A 9,570-nucleotide genomic window follows, 5' to 3' on the forward strand; every position below is an offset into this window, starting at 1 on the left:
AGGTTCCAGTCTTTGAAAACAATATTCTACCACTGGCATTCAGCTTTCGTTATTTTTATTTGTCTTCTGTGTGACCCCGAGATGAACTTCTCTGACTCGGAACGTCTTAATGATCGGGAGGAAAAGACAACGTTGCTCAGGACTAAATCTCAACTAATATGTTCATGCTGGTCTCTCACCCTTCCATCAGTGCAGAGGTTTAAACTGGAATGGACACCCACGCACAAAGTGGGTGGTTTATAATTTTCATTTTATGCAGCCGGTCTCCTTCTTGTTGTGGACTGCTGCACACCGATAAGAAGTTCCTCCATTCCCTCTGCAGCTCCTCAAATCAAAGTGAATGTCTGCTTTTGCTTTCATCAAACGCACACGCAGGTGAAGATTCTCCAACCAACCCGTCTGGATTCACCGGTAACTCTGAAACACCTCCAGACCCAATTATGTTGATAATGTTCACCGGCGTGCAGACTTACAGTACGCTGACTGATTAAGGTTCTGTGCTGCTGACCGGTGTTTTCGGAGCTGCATTTGTAAGATTATTGCTCTCATCGTGTTTTCCCAACCTGCTTCTTTTCTCTGCGACAACAGACGCGTCGTCCAGGGGCCCCTTTCAAAGCCGCTGCAGCATGAGAGGACAAAGAGAGAAGCTGCTTATCAGCACAAGAAATGAATCAATTTTCCAGCATGAATCACCTCTCGGCTTCCCAAAACAGCTCCAGCGTTTACAGCAGCAGATGGCCCTTTTGTAGCCAACATCTCGCTCACCGGGCTCTGGCCTCACACACACACACACACAGGATACCTGACTGCTGTGCATCAATCCCAATATTAAAAGACCTTGAACAGAACAGAGGTGTTTCATCTACTGCTAAGAAAGTTCAGATTTGTGTCAATTTAGTCAAAAGTAAAACATTTACAACAAGTACTTCGTATGTTATTTCTACTCTTTAAAGTCCGCAGTGCCTTGAATAACACTTGAATCCCTGCACATTTTGTCATAACTACAAACTTCAAGATATTTTTATTGTGGTTTTACATGTCAGACTAAGAGGCACCATTGATTTTGTGGCACATCTTGTGTCCAGAAAGTAGGAACATCTTGTCATATCTTTGGAACATTTTTCTTTTATTTTGAACGTTTACATAGCCAAACTAGGGAGTTATTTTTTTATATAGAACCCTCCTGTTTTCAAGGTTTGGATGAGGACCAAAATGGCTGCAAGACAACGGCAGACGGACTGTGGAGTGAAGAACGAGGGACTTTATGACTGAAAACAACTTACAGAGAACTTTGGGAAACACACAAAAGAGTCAGGACACAAAACAGTCACAGGATAAAGGAAGAATCCAGCAGTGAGTGCAAGAAACCAAGGAGTATAAATGCTGTAGGGAGAGATGCGGTTGCGGCATGGAGACCAGGTGAGTTCAATCAACAGAAATCAGAGCAACTGGGAGAGAACAGAAGCAGGGAAGGAAGAATAATTAATGGAAGAAATCAGAAATATCACACAAACGAACAACAGAGCAAAAATCTAACAACAATAAACACAGAGAAACACAGAGCAAATCTATAAGAATGCAGAGAAACTAATAGAGCTAATACTCGAAATTAACTTTAACACAGAAATATACACATATTTACACAAGAATAAACTACGAAACTCTGCACAAATGAGACAATAGTAACTCTAAAATAAGCTAAATAAAAATATAAGAAAGATTCAAAACATAAAACCCCAAAAGTTTACGATAAGAGTAGGATAGAATCAGATAGCACAGATTTATCCTTTATTGTTCCTGCTGGGGGAAACTTTCTTTGCTGCTTTGAAGGAGCAGCAAAGAAAAGTCATGAAGAGAAATCAGCTGAGTGGAAGTGAAACTTGAACATGAAACAACTGGAAAACTGTCTAAGTTTCCTATAATAAACCAGAAACCTAAAGCAGCCACTATTTAACCGAGTCAGACAAAGACCAAAGAAGTACTTGGTGGGTTTATTTTTTTTTTACTGTAACTTATAGATCCCCACAAATGAGAAGCTGTAACAAAGAAGCTGATTCCTTTGTTTTTAATAAACCATAGATAGCTGTCAATACCAGAGGTCAGTCTGACATCTGAAAACAAAAACACTAAAAAAGCTTTTTGCCTGATTTCTCTCTGTTTGGCCACAGACAACCTTACAGTGCTGACGAGTTGTTTCGAAATGAAGCAGCATTAAAAGCAAATATGTAACACTTCTTACAAAGTCAAAGGAAAACCTCTCTCGGATTTTCCTCCTAAAACTGAGCTTTAAATGTTCCCAACATAATAAGCTTGAGACGGTCCTGTTCTGGTCCAGATAATGTCATTTCTGGCTGTTTTAAGACTTTAATGTTGTAACCCATTATTAGTATTATTGTATAGGAAATAATTGAATTGCTTTGTGGGGAAAAACGTCAATTAACTTGAATTCAAAGAAAGTCTGGAAGCAAAAACTGATTTTTATTTTTATTTTAAATGCTTGTTTCTTATAGAAAAATTAAGGTGAAAAACTGAAAAAGGATGTCTACAGCAAAAAGCTAATTAAACATCCAAATCCTCAAAGGGAACTAAATGTTGGATGGAAATCTTTCAACTTGAGCTTATAATTAAAGAGAAGCTGCATATCAGTTGCATAAATAAAGGCATCAATGAGATGTGATGTTGAAAAGTAGATAAAGAAATGTTTAAATAAAAATAGAATCTGTGTATTCATAAAACACAAAGTTCATCACAATAAAAAGACAGACAATAATCAATAAAACACTTGGTTTGAACAAGAATGTCTGAAGTGCATTATCAAACACTTAATTTGACAAAAGGTGAAATATTCAGTATAGGGGGGAAATGTGCATAAAAGACAAAGAAGCACCATCAACCAAGAAAACACAACTTTAGCAACAACTGCCTGGATCCCAGCACAGAAATCTGACGCAGAAAAGAGCAGAAATAATGTTACCGGTGACTGAAACACCATACGTGAAGAAAAAGTTGCATTTAAAATCCTCAGAAACAAAAATGAAAACGGACATTTTAATACTTAGCTTAGCACCACTCAGAGGTTTAACAATTATTACAAAGTAATTTAAAAAAAAAAAACCTGAAATGGCAAACAATTACAACAAAACCAGAAAGAAACTTGCTCCCTTTAGTACTTAGAAAGACTTCCTGCATATTTCTGAACAAACAAATGTCAATTTCATAAATGAGAATACAGAAAACACAGAACACCTTATGCCTCAGGTGGGAACCAAACAGGAAGTAGCTGATTTCATAAAAAAAAAAAAAAACAAAAAAAAAAACAGTTTTACCTTCTTAAGGAAAATTTATATCAGTGCTCCATGGAGGCACAATTCAGTCATCAATAAGATATGAAGCAACAGATAACTGGGTGATTATACTGTAGACCCACAGCTGTATAAGACCTCCTGCATTCCCACTGTATTTATACTGTATTTGCATAACATAACTTTATGACCATCACTGCTGTGATGGTCATAAAGGCCTTCAGTGTCTTCAGTGTCGTCTTCTTTGTCTCTCTGCGAGTCGCCCTCTGATCACTTCAGCTAATGGAAACCAAGTCAGAAGCAGAGAGGCGGCGAGCCGTCTCATCTCCCCGGTGTTTAACATGGTCCATTACCACCAGCCAACAGAAAGTATCCAAAGTCCTCACCCGTATTCTAAACTGAAACATCTCCACCGCAACGTTCCTAAAAACAAGTTTATATTTTTCACAATCAGCGGGACCCTCGGTGAGCTACAGTGTTTACCCATTATCGTGCCTGACCGCTGACACCAAATCAAATGGAAAAGTACAAGCACATTTCACTGTGGCCGAGGGGGAGATGCTGGAAACATTCGAGATCCACATCAGGTCAGCAGCTTGGTGCTTACAAATGGAGCGGTTTTGTCTCTCTGGCCCTCTCCTGTCCCTGAGGGAGAGACATTGTTTGGTCTGGTTTACAGCACAAATTTAGGTGCATGTAAGAGCTTTAAAAGCAGCAACAGAAGGGTGTTAGTGCCATGCTGTTTCCGCTGTTAAAATTTTATTTATGTATTTATTTATTTTTAGATCACTGCAAAAACAGATGCAGATAGAAACAGGCAAGCTTTCACTTTGATGAAGAAGGAAAACCAAGTCGCTTGTTATCTGGAAATGGCTGAACTGGATTTTAGCCATGTAGTAGCAGCATTTGAACAGAGAGGGGGGGGGGGGAAGGAACCCCTCTGCAGAAAAATCACAACATTCAAACCAACGGCGTAAAAAATATATTTCTAATACATCAGACAAATATTGTATATCACACAAAGAGGACCTGAAATATTACTTGTTGTGGTTTTCAGGCAGAATTAACTGTTTCATTAACAAGTCTCCCAGATCCTGAAGCACCGTAACAATACCTCATTAGATTCACCTTAAAAACATTCTGTTGTTGTCTCTTTGGTCCAGACTGTTTTCCTCAAAGTTTTTCAAGGCATCAAGATACTTTTTGTGATTTTTCACCTCTTCCCTGGATCCTGAACCACGAAGGCCACTCTTACATGAGGCTTGCCGTTCTTGAGACACTGAGACGTTTCTCTCCAAGGATGTACGTCTATATGCCTACAGCTGGAATCCCAACATCCCAGAAGTGGCTTTGTAATCCTTTCTAAGCTGACAGATGCCAATAACTTGATTTTCATATCTTCTTCTATTTGTGTTGGATTGTGTTATGATGTTTTTAACTTCTTGGGATCTTTTGACCTACTTCAGGCTGTGCGTCAAGTTCTAATTAAGCAAAATGTCTTTATTTTTGCGGTACGGGCCGTAATCAGGCCAGCATATCGCAAGGGAAATTAAATCCAGCTGAACTCAGCCTGACTTTCCAAAACATAAAGTTAATCATCCTTAATTAGGGATTTTTAGAATGAGGAAGATTACCGTCTCAATGAAGGTGTTTGGATATTAAACTGGCTGTTTAGTTAGTGTTTTCCACTTCTTTTTGTACTTACTCATTATCTAAATGCAGATGGTCTAAAACATGTCAGTGTGACAGAACAGAAGAAACTTGTAAGCTGTTGAATATGACGCTGCATTCATCATTTCAAAACTTATTTCATCATTGGAGATCTTTTCAATAGGCAACAGACGATTAAATGACCAGTTTTATTAAGATATCCGCTGTCCAAGTATTTTAAACAGCACTTTCTTTTTTTCTCCTTTATTACTACATGCCTATTCTTTGCTTTTATTAATCCTCGTTTACATTTTGGATACTCTAGGTTTGGTCTGTGTTTTGACTATTTTCACTGCTTTGTGTCCCTAAAATGAAAATATCTTGTGCATCCTCTGGGTTATAACCCATGCATTCCTTTTGTAAAATGTGTTTCATCTTCCAGGAACTATTAAAGTATTGCAGCTTATTATTCCAGTCTTTTTTTTTCTTTTTTTTTTTAAAGGGCTTAATCCATTTATTGAACGACACTTGAAATCCAAAGCTTGAGGTTGCAGCTTCTCGTGGATACAAATTGGCCCTCTCAAGCAATCTCCACTGATTAATTATTATACCATGAAGCTGTGGATGCCAGCCTGCTGAGTTCATCGGCTACGCAGAGGTGACAGAAAGATTCACAAAACACATGCTTAGATTTTTTTTTTTTTGTAAGCACATGTCAAATAAATAAAAAAAATCATGCAATTCGCCTGCTTGATGCACATGTGTGAGATTAAGAGGGGAAGCTGTTGAGGGGGAAGTGATAGCTCTCCTCTGTGTGAGTGCTGAGCAGGCTCCTGAAATGCAATAGAAATAATTATGGCATTCAGCGGTGCATGGAGAAAATGCAGATAGCACCTGCTCTCTCAGAGAGAACTCCTTCAGCTGTGATTTCGCTCGTCTGTCCTGGACAATTACAGCCTGAGGAGAGTGTAACACCTTTTGAGAGAACACTTTTAATGCAGGAAAAGCTAAGGCTTGACTCTTCGCACACGAGCGACGCACCTCTGTGTGCAATCTTTATTTGCATAAAAAGGAACAAAAAAAAAACAAAACAGTTGATAGATACACATTTTAAATTCACCTCAACGCTTTCCGTATACGTATATAACCTAATGGCCTCAGAAGCCTGCGTGAGTCTATAATGACTCATAACTTTGCACTCACACAGACGGTTTGCATCCTCTTTCTAGATACGTTGCTTTACGCTCATTTGTAGTGATTAGCGCAATTAGGCTTCTGCCGTGGGGCTTTTAGCTGATGTTCTTTTCTAGTAGCTGATTGAGCTTAAATTCTTTTATTACCAGCCTCTAAAGCACTCAGTTCTGTCGTTTTGCATCGCTGCCGCAGAGGGAGTTTGATTCAGTGGTCACGCAGCTCCTCGCGAGCAGCGAGAGTTTTCCTCTGCCGTCGGCAATGCGTGTTTGTTTCTTTTTTCTTCAACATGCTGCTGCATGTAGGAGTTTGTGCATCTTGTGTTTCGTTCATGTTCATAGCAGATTAGTGAACTTGTGCCATCAGTTCAAAGGACCATTTTTGTCTCTAATGTTGCTCCTTCGTTCTGTAACTGCTTCTGTCCTCGAAGGCCCTTCTTCCACCTTCTAAAGTTTTACAACTTTGCTTCACCTCCGTTTCTCCCGCATGACAAAATGTGTCTGTCAGTTGGAGCTCAGATTATTTAATAAATTGTTTGACTTCAGAAAAGGGTTTAAACTTTCTCTCGCGAGACTCATGGAGGTCACCATTTTCCATTGACCGTATGTTATTTTTATTTTCTCATACAGTTCAGGAATACAGAGAAAACCAACGTTGCACAAACAAAGTTAACATTCACAATCTTCATATTACTCTCATTAGTCAGGAAACTACTTCTAAGCCACATGCTAACAAAGTATAATTGTTTTGGCATATTTTCCCCACCATATCCTCACCATATGCTAAGAGTCCTAGCTTGATCACGACAAGACTTCCAGAAATAACAAATGATTTGAATCAGAGGTTGGCCACTGAGAGCAGCATCCAGGCTACCAAAATTACAAAGAATCGAAGCGGCAAAAGCTCCGTGAATCAGCCTGTGAGTCAGTTTCTTGTCCTCTTTGTGATACTTGTGCAACCCTTCCAAGTTTGGTGACTGCTTATTTATCAGCTAAACTGCTGGGAGTTTGCAGGAGGCCTGCGCTTCCTTTCTGAGGGGAGTAATGAGTGCAGAGACAGATGGCGTCTCTGTGCGGCGGCTGATGTTTCCGCCAGCATATTGTGCCGCCTGGGAGGCGAAGATAGCCACAGCAGCACAAACGTTACATCCCAGGGTAACAATCTTCCTGAGCACCACATTATTGTGCTGAGACGAGGCTCTAAGCCCGTCCACACGCAGCAGAAATTAAAGGAGATGATTCGAGCCTCCTAAATGCACGGCGTGATCATTGTGCAGGCAGAGCTGAGGGCTTTAATTTTTAATGAGAACCAGCTGTTCTGACGGTGGGCTGAATTACAGATTTTAAATCCTCTTTGCTTCTTTTTTTTCCCCCTCAAAATACTAAATTGTTTTCACTACTATTAGCTCCTGAGAACAAAGCTGGTCTACTACTCTTCTTTTTTTTTTTTTCTTTTTTGAAAGATGCAGAAATTGTGATGTTTGTTTTATTATTATTTAATGCCTAAATAAACTCTGGGATAAAGAGTTATCCTTACTTCTAAGCAGAAATAGTGAACAACAGAGACGTAAACAACAACTAAGAAAATCCTGATTAAAGTAAAGACTTAAACTAAGGCTGATCACAAGTAAACCAAAAGTGATCAAAACACAACATTACAAAACTGAAAGAAACAAAAACTAAAGGCAAGCAAATGTTCTAGAAGCTGTTGAATTCTCTCTTGTTGAAGTTACTTTTAGGGTGAAAATGTGATTTAGCAGCATCTTCCAAATAGATAGGCATCAGCAAATTCATTTATCCTCAAACTAAAAAAAAAAGAAAAAAGAAAAACTCCACTTGTTGAATATTGAAGTGTAGTGTAATTATCTCTGAAATACAGTAAAATAAAGATTATTTTTAATTATTATTATTTACCATCATGACATATTCTATAAGGACAAACAGGGGCGCAGATAAGCAAAGGGGAGAGAGCTGAACTTTCTCTCCATGCAGGAGGTGAGGCAGCCCGTCTTGGCTTCAGGTCAGCCTGTAGAATAATAAGTATCACCCACACACAGCCTTTGTTCTCCCACTCTTTGTCTAGGTCCACTGCAGAAGGAGGAAGTAAAAATAATGGCGCTCTGCGATGGTGAGACTTCACTAGATGGAGCAGAAATACAGCGTGCTAAATGATGCGTTATTATAGTGATTCCATAATGGCATCCTAATTGGGCCCAGGCGGCGCAGCGGCTGAATTTTATGCCAATCATTTCTTTTTCTGGCACTCTTTGTCCTTCCCGCCCTCCCTTTAGTTTTTTTTTTTTTCATTTTCAGTACCTGTTTATGTCTCCTGTTTCCTCCCGCTGTGTTTCCCCCCCATCTGTCTTCATAACCATTCTCTGCGTCGAGATTTGATTGAGAAAAAAGAACAATGGACCTGTTTCTATGCGCAGAAGACTCAAACTATCACAGAATCTGTGTGGGCTGTCCGCTTAGAAAATGGATAATTAACAAGATAATTAGCAGTGTATTCATGTTGTCAAGTTACCTATCACGATGTGCTCTAACTCAGAAAAAAAAAACGTTAAAGGCTAAAAGATAAAGTTATAGAACAGTGGATTTTGATTTTTGAAAAGAAATTATGCAAAAACCTGACATGAAAAAGCAGCGTGCCTAAACTGAAAGACGTCGTATAATGTTAAAAACACTATCAATAAAAAAGTGTTTTTAAACTGATAACTAATAGATTTTTCAACTAATGTCACATTTTTTTCAGATCATAAGATGTAGAAAAAATGGAATTACTCTGCAAACTGTATATCTGAATCTAACACCTGTATGATTATGTAGCTCTTAAGGAGATGTTGTATCTGGCTAAGTGCATTTATATAACATTTATTGTGAAATATGCAGTAAAAATACACAAGATGGGATTTAGTTTCATCTTTCATTGTTTGTCCTTTCTGTTGTCAAATGTATAGTTAGTGCATTTTCCATTTCCTTTGCTGAAAGCCTTGCAAACAAATATACATGGATTTACTTCCACAAAAACTATTATTTAGCACAAGAATTACATAAAAACTAAAGTATAATGCAATTTACGGTAATAACATTACATTTATTTGTTGGCTATTGACACGTTTAACAACCTTTAAACTTTGTGTTGCAAATGATAAATTAAACAAATGAAAACAAATGATGAAGTATATCTTTAAGGCCGTTTTTAATCAAATTCTGATGTATAAGTTAATTTAATTAATTGGCAATTTATCACCACGGGTTTTAATTTAAATCCAATTTCATGGCTCCGTGATTCAACACATGCATTTCTGTTATCTGCATTTTTTTTTTGTTTGTTTCCTTGAATGTAAACATTGTCCAGCAGTTTTGAAGCATATTATGAAATGTGTTCAGACACATTTAAATATATCTAAATATGTCTATATATA

This window comes from Poecilia latipinna, unplaced genomic scaffold (assembly GCF_001443285.1).
Source record: "Poecilia latipinna isolate Pla-1442-1.1 unplaced genomic scaffold, P_latipinna-1.0 Scaffold723, whole genome shotgun sequence".
Taxonomy (NCBI): domain Eukaryota; kingdom Metazoa; phylum Chordata; class Actinopteri; order Cyprinodontiformes; family Poeciliidae; genus Poecilia; species Poecilia latipinna.